The sequence below is a fragment of the Chanodichthys erythropterus genome, chromosome 17 (genome assembly GCF_024489055.1).
Source record: "Chanodichthys erythropterus isolate Z2021 chromosome 17, ASM2448905v1, whole genome shotgun sequence".
Taxonomy (NCBI): domain Eukaryota; kingdom Metazoa; phylum Chordata; class Actinopteri; order Cypriniformes; family Xenocyprididae; genus Chanodichthys; species Chanodichthys erythropterus.
Window position 1 is genome coordinate 24,632,387 of NC_090237.1, and position 11,266 is coordinate 24,643,652.

The 11,266-nt window shown below is 35.9% G+C and overlaps 1 protein-coding gene across 1 annotated transcript in view; it reads right to left on the minus strand.

Annotated features, from left to right (window-relative positions):
• The window catches only part of nbeab (neurobeachin b), a 377,709-nt gene that overhangs the window by 93,262 nt on the left and 273,181 nt on the right, over window positions 1-11,266 (minus strand). The window lies entirely within an intron of this gene.

The following is an 11,266-nucleotide window of genomic DNA, read 5'->3' on the forward strand; positions in this document are numbered from 1 at the left end:
CGGTGGCTCTTGAGACGCAGGTCGTGTGGCGTTAAATGGCTGTCACCCACTCAAAGATCCTCGACTTGGGAAAAGCCCCCGCAATTCTTGAGCCCCGGAGCTCACATGCAATGTCAAGAACAGGGTCCCTGCAACTCCAGGCAACCTGAAATATGTTGTTCATTAAATCCTAAGGTCTTGGGTATCTAAACTTCAGGACATATGGAATGCAGACTTGGGTTTCAACTAAATGTTATATAAATATGAAGCAAGGACATCTACTATAGTGGAATATAAGAGAGATATTGGTAGTTTTTTTGCCCGAGACTATAGGTTATAATGAGACCTCAAGGGGATTCTGCCTATTAAAACAGCAGGTACTGTATCTAACACCTGTCCAGAAAAATTGCATTGACCATAGCCCTTTCAAAACATCCATACAAACAACATAGCTGTAGTGCTGCCTAGCTTTTGCACTCAAACTTCTAGCAGCAAATTGCCTTTTTATACAAGGAAAATTATAATTTCAGGGACATGTACGACTCATATATACACAACATTAATACATTACTATGGACTAATCTTGTCCTTACCCCTAAAGACAACATTTTTTAATTTAAGATTAGATTAGAGGAACCTAATATGTAGCAAAAGCAAATGTTTAAGTTGACAACCAACAACCAGAGTTGTAGCCCTGAAACCACACTCTAAAAAAAATAATACATTTGTTCAAAAAAAAACAAACAAACAAACAAACAAAAAAAAAAAAACATGTTTTTTTAACTTCAGCCAATTGGGAGAATTACATTAATTCTAAGCAATATTCTGAGTTGATCCAACATAATGTTTTAAGTAAGGTGAAGACGTTTTTTTGCCACAATAAAACACATTTCTAAGTAACATGAACTTAATAATTGGCAACATGAATGCAACTATTTAAGTTGATCCAACATAATGTTTTAAGTAAGGTGAAGACGCTTTTGGACACAATAAAACGCATTTCTAAGTAACTAACTTACCAAGCACCACTTGTCACCATGATGGTAAATCTCCAAAAACCCACATTAACACATTAACTCTTCTAAATTAGCATAACAAAACACTAATTACTGCTAAATCTCCCTTAATCTTGTGCAAAAAAACATTATATAACACTCAATTTTAGCATTTACTCTCCCTTTCAAGTATCATGGGCAAAGCATGATGGGAAATATAAATCCCAGCCCAGTTTCACTTAACTTAAGTTCGTCTAAATTAAAAGAAGTGTTCATACAACTAAAAACAATGAAACACATTTACACGTCATCAGATTGTATTTTACATTAAAAGAACTTAAATAGTTTTATTTAAACCAACTATTGTTTAAAAATTGCTATATGGCTAGCTTAAAATGAACCCAAAATAGTTGGGAAATTAAAAACCAGATGCAATTAGAGGCAACAATAATAGACAAAAAGTGAATGTTTATTAATAAGCTTTAATAGTTTATTAATATAAATTTAATAGTTTAATAGTTTATTCATATAAATGTATTAATAAGCAATTTAATAAATGTTTATTGTTTAATAATTATTCATTGAACATTAATAAATGTTCATTTCCAACATACTTTGGGTTAATTTTAATGAAGCAATAGAGTAATTTTTAAACAATAGTTGAGTTAAATAAAACTACCCAGCAGGTTGGGCAAACATTTAACCCTACCACTGGGTTAAAACAACCCAATTCCTGGGTGTGTCCATTTTCAACCCAACTTGGGTTGTTTTTAAACCAGCATTTTTTAGAGTGTACAGACCATATTAAGATGATTTAATGATCAACATTATTATGTCAACAGTTTGCAACTTAAAAGTTTGAATTAAAACAATAAATTAGAATTTTTAACTTGCAACCATGCATTTATTTAAGTTGTGGTAACAGGTACCCTGTATTACTTTTTAGAGTGAGGGTTAGTACCTAGTTATTACATAATAATAATAACAATAATAAAATCAGTATTTTCTTTATTACATATTTTTCCAATTAAGGATGTTTCTGAATGCCTCCAAAGTGAAGTTTTATCAGACTTGAACTCACTTTTGGGGGATGTATGTAAACACCCACAATACTACAAAAACCTCTAGCATGAAGCCTCCATAATATGGTCCTTATCAAACCTCTAATTGGATTGCCAGTGCTTGGAAGGAAAGATTCTAGGCCTTCTGCCTTTTATCCTTTTGTATTCCTATCAGCCACAAAATACCAAAACAATTGGATTGGGATCAAATGGACTGAGAACTTTTTTGTTCCCCCAACCACAACAGGTTGACTAAAATCGGACCGGGCAAAAGCCTTAGCCCTCTGTTCGAAGGATGGGGAAATTTGAATTTCATAGGGTCTAAGTGACGTATCCAAACAAAGCTCCACACTGGCCATTGTGTGGCCTTTTACCAGTCAAGTCTTAAAACAGCAACATGCGGTGCACCATTCACACCAGAAGTTCGGTTCAAACTTTGAGTGGCATTTTAGAAAGAACTGTCCTGAATATAACTCTTCAACTTTGCTGGATCCAGACTAGAGGAATGAGCGATCACACCTTGGTTGCGTCCTGTGTGATCGAGGAGTATCCCCTCATCTATTCAAATGCCAAAATAAACCCTCCCCTAGCACCAACATCAATCACGTTAATTACGCCAAACACCATAATAACAATAATTACAATAATATCTCATTAAGAAGGAGAGAGTGAATGACGGGGGAGAATTAATAGCAGGCAGGTGTACAACACGCTGCAATTATGGAGCCTGAAATTAGTTCATCGCCCAAAGGCAAACCGAGAAGAAAGAAACAGACTCAGAGAGAGTGAGAGGGAGGGAGGAAGGGGAGGCAGAGAGAAAGTGGGAGTGAAGTTTCACTAGCTAAAAAGTATTAAATAAAAAGAGAATTGCAAATAAGAAAATAAAAATGTCTTAAATGTGTAAATTAGGGGGAATAAAAAAAATGAAAAAGAGAGGAGGGGGAAGGAAAAGCTGCTTTTCCTGGCAGAGTTGTGGGCACGGATGAAAGGGGAGCAGCCCACCGTGATCAAGGGATCCACAGAGCTCTGCGGCAGCCATCAAGCCTGCACCTCTGCCGCCGACTGGCAGCTTCTCCTTCTCCTGTCAATCATTCATTACGCCAAGCTGAAGTCATAGAGGAAGCGCATCCATGCCTTGACCTATCATATTACAGCTTCTGTAAACGGCTAATCCTCGTTCGTCAGATGGTGTCAACACCTCCGCCTGTTTTTGCGCGCACTCAGCTCCGCCAACAGACAATTTGACACAATAATAAAATCGCTTGAATTTCAGCATAGTGTAGTGCAGACGTCAGAGTATATAAATACACACACACAGAGACCTTTCAAATGTTTGGGGTCAATAAGATTTTTTTTTTTTTTTTTTTTTTTTTCAGCAAGGATGCAATCAACTGATCAGTAAAGACATTCATAATGTTACAAAAGATTTGTATTTCAAACAAATATTGTTCTTTTGAACTTCATATTCATCGAAGAACCCTGGAATCACGGTTTCTACCAATTACTAATCAGTTTTCAACATTGATAATAATAAGAAATGATTCTTGCCAAATCAGCATATTAGAAAGATTTCTCAAGCACTGAAGACTGGATTAATGGCTGTATATATATATATATATATATATATATATATATATATATATATATATATATATATATATATATATATATATATATATATATATATATATATATATATATATATATATATATAGTGCCATCTGAAATTTTCTTCTAAAATAAGTATTTTTATCAAGCTTGTATGTTTATGTTCAGTTATTTCACTTTAATGGCAATGAAAATGACCTATTAAGAAAGTGGAAAATATAATAAAAGACAACAATAATTATTATTGTAATTAAATGTTACTGTTAATTTAACTTTGGTGTCTTATCATTGTCAATTGCAAATGTTTTTAAAAGCAATAAGGCAATTTAAACAGATATTTGTCATTTTTACTTAAATTGATCTATTTAAAAAAATAATAATATGAATATAAAAAGCCTAGGCTGCTGAATGTTTTATCGTAGGAGAGCACGTGGTCATCAGGATGGCTCTTTTAGCCTGAGGGCTGTTCCAGAGCGCAGTGAGAGCCCTCAAGGCAGGAAGCGGCATGTCAGCTCTTCCCTCTGCCCTTTCCTGGAGTTTCAGCAGGAGCTGAAACACACCTATGAATTCTGATTATGGAAGCCAGCTACCTCAACCACTACATTAATGAGGCCGGTCGAGAGCCGCCACAAGCTGGAACCCAAATAATACAACAAAACAAAAGAACAGGAGGCCAATACATGTATTAAGCCTTTGAGTCAGTGATCTTTAAGTGACACATTAATTCAGAATGAAAAACGCTAAATAGCATTAGCAACATATACAAATGCTAGAATGTTTGTAAAGTTTAGCAATCAACATGTAAACTTAAATACTAGAAATATACTAAAGTTATCCTCTGAGGATTAAACAACAAATCTGCCCCTTTAAATCTAGGCTAGGGCAAAAATGTAAATATTGGATGCTAGCTTTGTTTAAAACAGGCTAAGCGATTAATTGGTCAGTTATTTTGTCATTGCCTGTTCTTAAAAGCACCACAGACCATAAAATGAGCTGCCTAATTCCTTTGGCCCTAAAATCAGACTTTCACATAAAGCAGAGGTAAGGATATCAATCATTTTAACCTTCACTGAGGCAACGTGTCAGCGTCACAAAACAGCTCATGTGGTGTTAATGAGCGTGTAATATAAAACACCAGCCACTAGCTCCATATGTCGCAGCATTATGGAAAACAGAGTCTTGCTTCTGTTCCCAGAGAGATTTGTAGAGTTATAGTCTATATATATATATATATATATATATATATATATATATATATATATATATATATATATATATATATATATATATTAGTATTTTTTTAATAGTATTAAAGATAGGATAACTTTTATTACAACTTTGACTACTTTGGCCTAATTTTACATAAATTTGGTAAGTCTTAAACCTCATCTCCATAAAAGAACATCAAAATCAGGCCCAGCCAGTCCGTTCTTCATTTTACATTGTCAATTAAGTGTCATTGTGGAGGGATTCTCCATATAAGTCAGCAGGCGGAAACGAGGCGGGGGCTCATCCACATTATTAATGGAAATGATATACGTCAATATGGCCGTGTCGCCTCCCACGTGTCAGCCTGTCGTCTTACACAAAGGAACTGGCAACTTATGAACTGCCTGCGCCGCTACGTCGAGTCCATAAAACAACTGGCCCCGGTCACCAGGGAGCCCCCCTCGGCCCCGCCCCCTCCCTCGAACAGAAACCGCCCCCCTCACAACAGATGACACAGATGGGGAGAGGGCAAACAAAAAAGGGGGCTTCCTTTGTAGCAAGTGGGAACCTTTTCAAAAAGCCATTCATGCAACAAATTGGGGAAAGCTGGACCTCACTGCATCACTATAGGTTCTTGCTTTTTCAATGGCTAACCTATAAGTGCAGACAAATTTATGAGTTTCTTTGTGACAGCGATTTAGGAGCAATAAAATTGAAGCAGAGAGTTGCAGGATTACAAACGATTTGGGTATTTTTAGCATTTTGTTTTGGCCGCAACTCTATATTAAATACTAGTTTAGGTCACGCATGCATTAAAATGCTATTGTTGAAAGATTAAAAATGTAATTTAAATGTGTGTCGTACCAACTTCCGCACTGATTTATCTAATGGATTTGACTGTTCTTATACTTTAAAGCATTAAAAAAACCATAACCTCCCCCTCTTGAAGGCTCTATCTAGTCTTTACCGCTTCATGAGATGTTTCGCTAGAAAGCACCTGTCTTACTTTGCAGTTTGCTCACTTTCTTTCGGCTTATTCTCGCTCTCCTGCGGCGGCGGCTTCTTCCCCCCTTCTACCTTTTCTCCTCCCTTTTGCAATCTGCATAGAGAGACATTTGTCATCATTAGCCCAGCTCTGACAGTTGGCACCCAGCACCTCAGATCTCAAGGACTGGCAATTATGAAGCCTTCATCCCTTATTTGGGTTACATGGCCTAATTTCATCATGGGCTTCAACCACCAGCATTTCATTACCCGAGCCCCCCAACCTGGGGGGAAAAAATGCAGTCTTTTTCTCTCTTTTTCTCTCTTTTTCTTTCTCTTTGTTTTCGCCCTCCAGAACCGGCTGTTGAGCACACGTGCTTCTCAGAATAGGGCGGTATAATTAATTTGAAATGCATCAAGGCATTGTCCTCACCAGGGCTGTTGAGAGGATGTTCTGGTTGAGTATCATCGGGTCAGTGAGCGAATGATTACGGACTCAACCTCTAAACATGGGATGTCTCCAAGACATTAAGATTAATCACAGGGAGCTGAAGAGGTTGGTGTCTTTTGACGGCCGCTTGTTAAAGGTGTTTTACCGAGCTTGGGGTTTGTGTACGCCACTTGAAAACAAACAGATGAAAACAAATGGGTCTGCTTACTGAATACAAAATGAAATGGATGCTTCACAGGAAACTTGCAAAAGTTAAAACAGTTAAAGGGTTTGTTCACCCAAAAATGAAAATTATGTCATTAATTACTCACCCTCATGTCATTCCAAACCCGTAAGACTTTTGTTCATATTTGAAACACAAATGAAGATATTTTTGATGACATCTGAGAGCTCTCCGAGTCCTCCATTGACAGCTATGCAACTACCACTTTGATGATTCAAAAAGTTCATAAAGAGATCATAAAACTAATCCATATGAATTGAGTGGTTTAGTCCAGATTTTCTGAAGAGACTCGATCGCTTTATATGACAAACAGATTAAATTTAGGCTTTTATTCACATATAAACATTGATCAGTGAACATATACAGAAGCTCAACTGAACCTGCTTGATTCGTGAGAACAAACCTCTTGCTGAAGCTCAAATGTGCTGCATAACACACGAGAATGAACCTCATTGGTTCTCGCACGCATCAAGCAAACATGCTTGAGCTTAGATTTACCACAACTGATGTGCGAGTTGCTTAATATTTATATGTGAATAAAAGCCTAAACTCAATTTGTTCATCATATAAAGTGATCAATTCATATGGATTAGTTTTACGATCTTTTTTTGAACTTTTTGAAGCTGCAAAGTGGTAGTTGCACAGCTGTCTATGGAGGGACAGAAATCTCTCAAATTTCATCAAAAAGATCTTCATTTGTGTTCCGAAGATGAATGAAAGACTTATGGGTGTAGAACAACTTGAGGGTGAGTAATTAATGACAGAATTTTCATTTTTGAGTGAACTATACAAAACGAAAGAGTTCATCCAAAAATGAAAATTCTGTCATCATTTACTCATTTAAATTATGTTGTTCCAAACCTGTATGATTTTTTGGTTTTTGTCCATACAATGAAAGTCAATGGGGTTTAAAACAACATGGCAACCCATTAACTTTCATTGTATTGAGGGGGAAAAAAAGAAAAAAAAGAAAATAAAAAAAATATATATCTTTTTTTGTTTCCCACATAAACTCATACAGGTTTTGAAAGATATTAGGGTGAGTAAATGACATAATTTTCATTTTTTGGATGAAATCTCTTTAATAGCCACCACATGTATGGCATGCACAAGATCTCACAAGCTTGTAAGTGAACACCCCTCAAAATATCCTCAAAACGTGTAAGATTTCAGATTAAGGGACATTTAAATAAAAAGGTCCTTTTTTGAATAAACTAATGAAATCAATGCTAAATCTATGCAAATAAATTCACGCCATTAATCAGAGAAGCTGACAAGCAACAACGCATATTGCTGCTGGGGGGTGATGGCAAAGCTCAAAAAAAAAAAAAAAAAAAAGTGATTAATTTTCCAATGTTCCTCTCTCTCCCTTACATTTGGGGGTTAATGTTTAGGTTTAGCCTATCTAGTCCGCTATACCAAAAAAACTCCACATTTTACAGAGTGGATTTTGTCCTTCTCCCAAACTCCCCCTGGGAGGAGGCTTCTAATACAGCATGGAAAATAAAACAAATGGAGGGAGAGAATTCAAAGCATGAGAGGTAGGGGGCTGACAGCCGATAGGCAAGAGAAAATTAACTGGAAGCCCTGCAGTGTGGCCATATTGCCTGGAATAACCGAATTCGCTTCGGAAGAAAACTCAATGACAATTTTGATATCCATTTGCAGGAAGCTGAAAAGGATATGTCATAATAAGTGTCCATCTTGTATAATGCAATCCCCACCAGCGCCGAGCTCCACGCTAATATTGCTTGTCTTAAATGGCGGGGCCTTTAATATGATTTATATTTGACTTCTCCACTCCATTAAGTGCACTCAATAATCTGTGCTTTGACCTATCGACGCCTTTTGGCTCAGATCCATTTTTGATATTCTTTTTTTTTTCTTCCTTTTCCGCTGTCGCAAAATGATGATGGGATCAGTGTAAAGAACTGTCCATGAATGATGATGAAATAAAGCTGAGCTGACCTCCTTTTGTCACTTAATAATAGGATTATTAATATCAGTGTGAAGAAGTGACTATTAACTTCAATTAAGACTCTCTTAAGCTCTTGATATATTCAAATCTGCGAATAACTCTCCTGGTACTATTAATATTGACATACAATGTTCTAGACACATAAGAAGTGCTATCTAATGTTGTCCCGTGATGTTGTTCTTTTACATTAATATGCTGGATTATTAATGCGGGATTCTAATTAAATACACCGCATGATATGCATATATCCTTTTTTCTTACACACAACAAGAGAAGCAAATCAAATAAACAGGAAAACATGTAATAATTGTCACATTAAATCTAAAATAAAAACCAATAACAATAATAAAATATAAAATGAAAAAAAAAAATATTACATTAAAAAATAAAATATTTATCAGAGTAATTTCAATCAATTAACCAAAGGTTAAATTACTTACATTTGCCTTTAAAAAAAACAAAACAAAACAAAAAAACATAATACTGTTATAATCCATTACAACACCCATTTATTCATATTCAAAAACCACACAAACTTTCCATTCTAGCAGTTTTAAAAATTTAAATTGAAAGATGGTGACTAAAAACCTGCAAGACCTTAATCTAAATCATCAATTTGTTTAAAAGCAATCCTATTCTGTGACAGTTAAACATGGTACTGTACATGTGTTTGACAAGGGCCTTTATCAGCACGTCTGACCGTTCTGACAGGAGAATCGCTCTTCGGAAAAAGACGGAAGGGAGAAAGAAAAATGAAGAGATCATTGCTGAGGAAACTCCAGAACAAAGAGGCCTTCAACGAGCTAAACGTTTCCTGGGTCATATGCTCGTCCAAAAAGGGGCGGAAGCCGGAGTCATTGTATTGATTTACACAATCCGGCATCCTATTCGCTGGGTCAGAGATAGCACCCGTACTGTTGTCACACCCTCATATATCACAGCAAAGCCTGTGGATAGTGCGTTATGGTCACAAAGACACACAGATTGCAATGTTGCGGAGACGCAGTGTGCGTGAGAAGAGAGGGGGTTTGAGGTCAAGGGGGTTTTGTAGTGCCTTCAGGTCACACTAAACAGAGCGCTTGAGTCAAGTATATGGTATTAAACGGTTTTGCATTGAAATGATTTAAGATGCGGCATAAAACTTTCCAAACGAACTGAATAGCTCTTGTTAATTATAAAGTGTGTTTATAAAATCTAACATTTCCTGATGTTTCTGTGTTGCGGTATCATTAAACTGATAAACAACCATTTAAGTTCTGTTCCATAAAGTATGTTTTATGTATTAGTATGTGTTTGAAATAGGCTAATTTCCTGTATGAAGTGTGAGAGCCGAGGACTAAACAGTGTTAACGGATTAACATGAGCTAATCCGAGATGAAATTATGCCTGATACTATAACACTGTATTGCTGTTTACTGTAACTCACTGCTAAACAATAGACAAGCAACTGATTCAGACATACAAAAGCAGTGCTGAACACAACCAGTGAAGGGAGGGAGAGCGTCTGATCTGATATGGTTGGGTGCCTTCTATGTAATGTGTGTGCATGAGAGAGAGAGAGGTGGTTGAGGTGGAAAGCAGGGTTAAACAGAGAGCATCAAAAAAATTCTGAGTAACAAAGTGTGAGTAAAAGAGTATTTTCCAATCCTCCAATTTGTCAAACGACGCTATTTTTTTTTTTAATGTAACCTAATGCATGTACAGTAATCCAGAATGAAATTAATATATCAGATAAACTGAATGATAAAGATAAAGTCTGATGCATGCTTCTTAAATAAATAAATAAATAAATAAATAAATAAAAAAGTGTCACATCCCTTCCAGAGGCCCAAACAGCATTTGCCTTGCTTTCATTTCCTGACAGAGGCAAAGGAGAACTCTGATAAGTGTGATCTCTGCCTGCAAACCGCAGAGCTCTATTAATTATGGTTGGCAAAATCATGCAGGCAGAAGGTGCCAAGCAGACTACAGTGAGGGCTGGAGCCAACCGACCGTGATGATGCCTCAGTAGTGACCTATAATGAAACAGACAGGCATATAGATATATCTAGAACATGCATCACATAACAGTCTATATTTATTCAAAAATAGCTACGTTCAAACGTGTATCCTAATTTTAAAAAGAAGAGAAGCCTTTTTACTCATAATCATCCGCGTTATGTTTGGGTTTGTAAAGGGCACGAGGAATCTTGCCATGTTCTCGTTGTTTTCCGTTCTATTTCAGATATAATATCGCGATATAAAAGTGCTTAGTGCAATATTACACAACTTAAATCACAGGCAACCAAGATATAAAAGTTTATCTCATATCGTTAAAACATTTCCTGACGTTTGTACAATTAAATTGTTGAACGTTTAATCTGCCGAGACAAAACATGGGCATACAAGGTTAAAAGAAGAAAATACGGGCAAGTTTTAAAGCTTGAGATTTTAAATAACGCTCCAAAAAATTAATTAAAATGAACCGTGACAACTGATTTAGTGACTGAACGAGATCAGAAAAATGTAGGCTATACGATATAAGTTAATTTGAAACAATAATAAAAAAGACGTTCAGATCAGGATTCTGTCAATGGAAGAAATTAAAAACTAGTTTTCATTTAAAAATATTAAGACGCATTAAATAAGATTAAAAAGACGCTTTTCCTTTTATAGCATTTGCTACACCATTAAATCATATGCAAAAATAAAACTTTAAACAATACTTTATAAAATCAATTACCTAAAATTAAAATAACTGTAATTATACAAAAATGCGACAAAATATTAAATATGTTA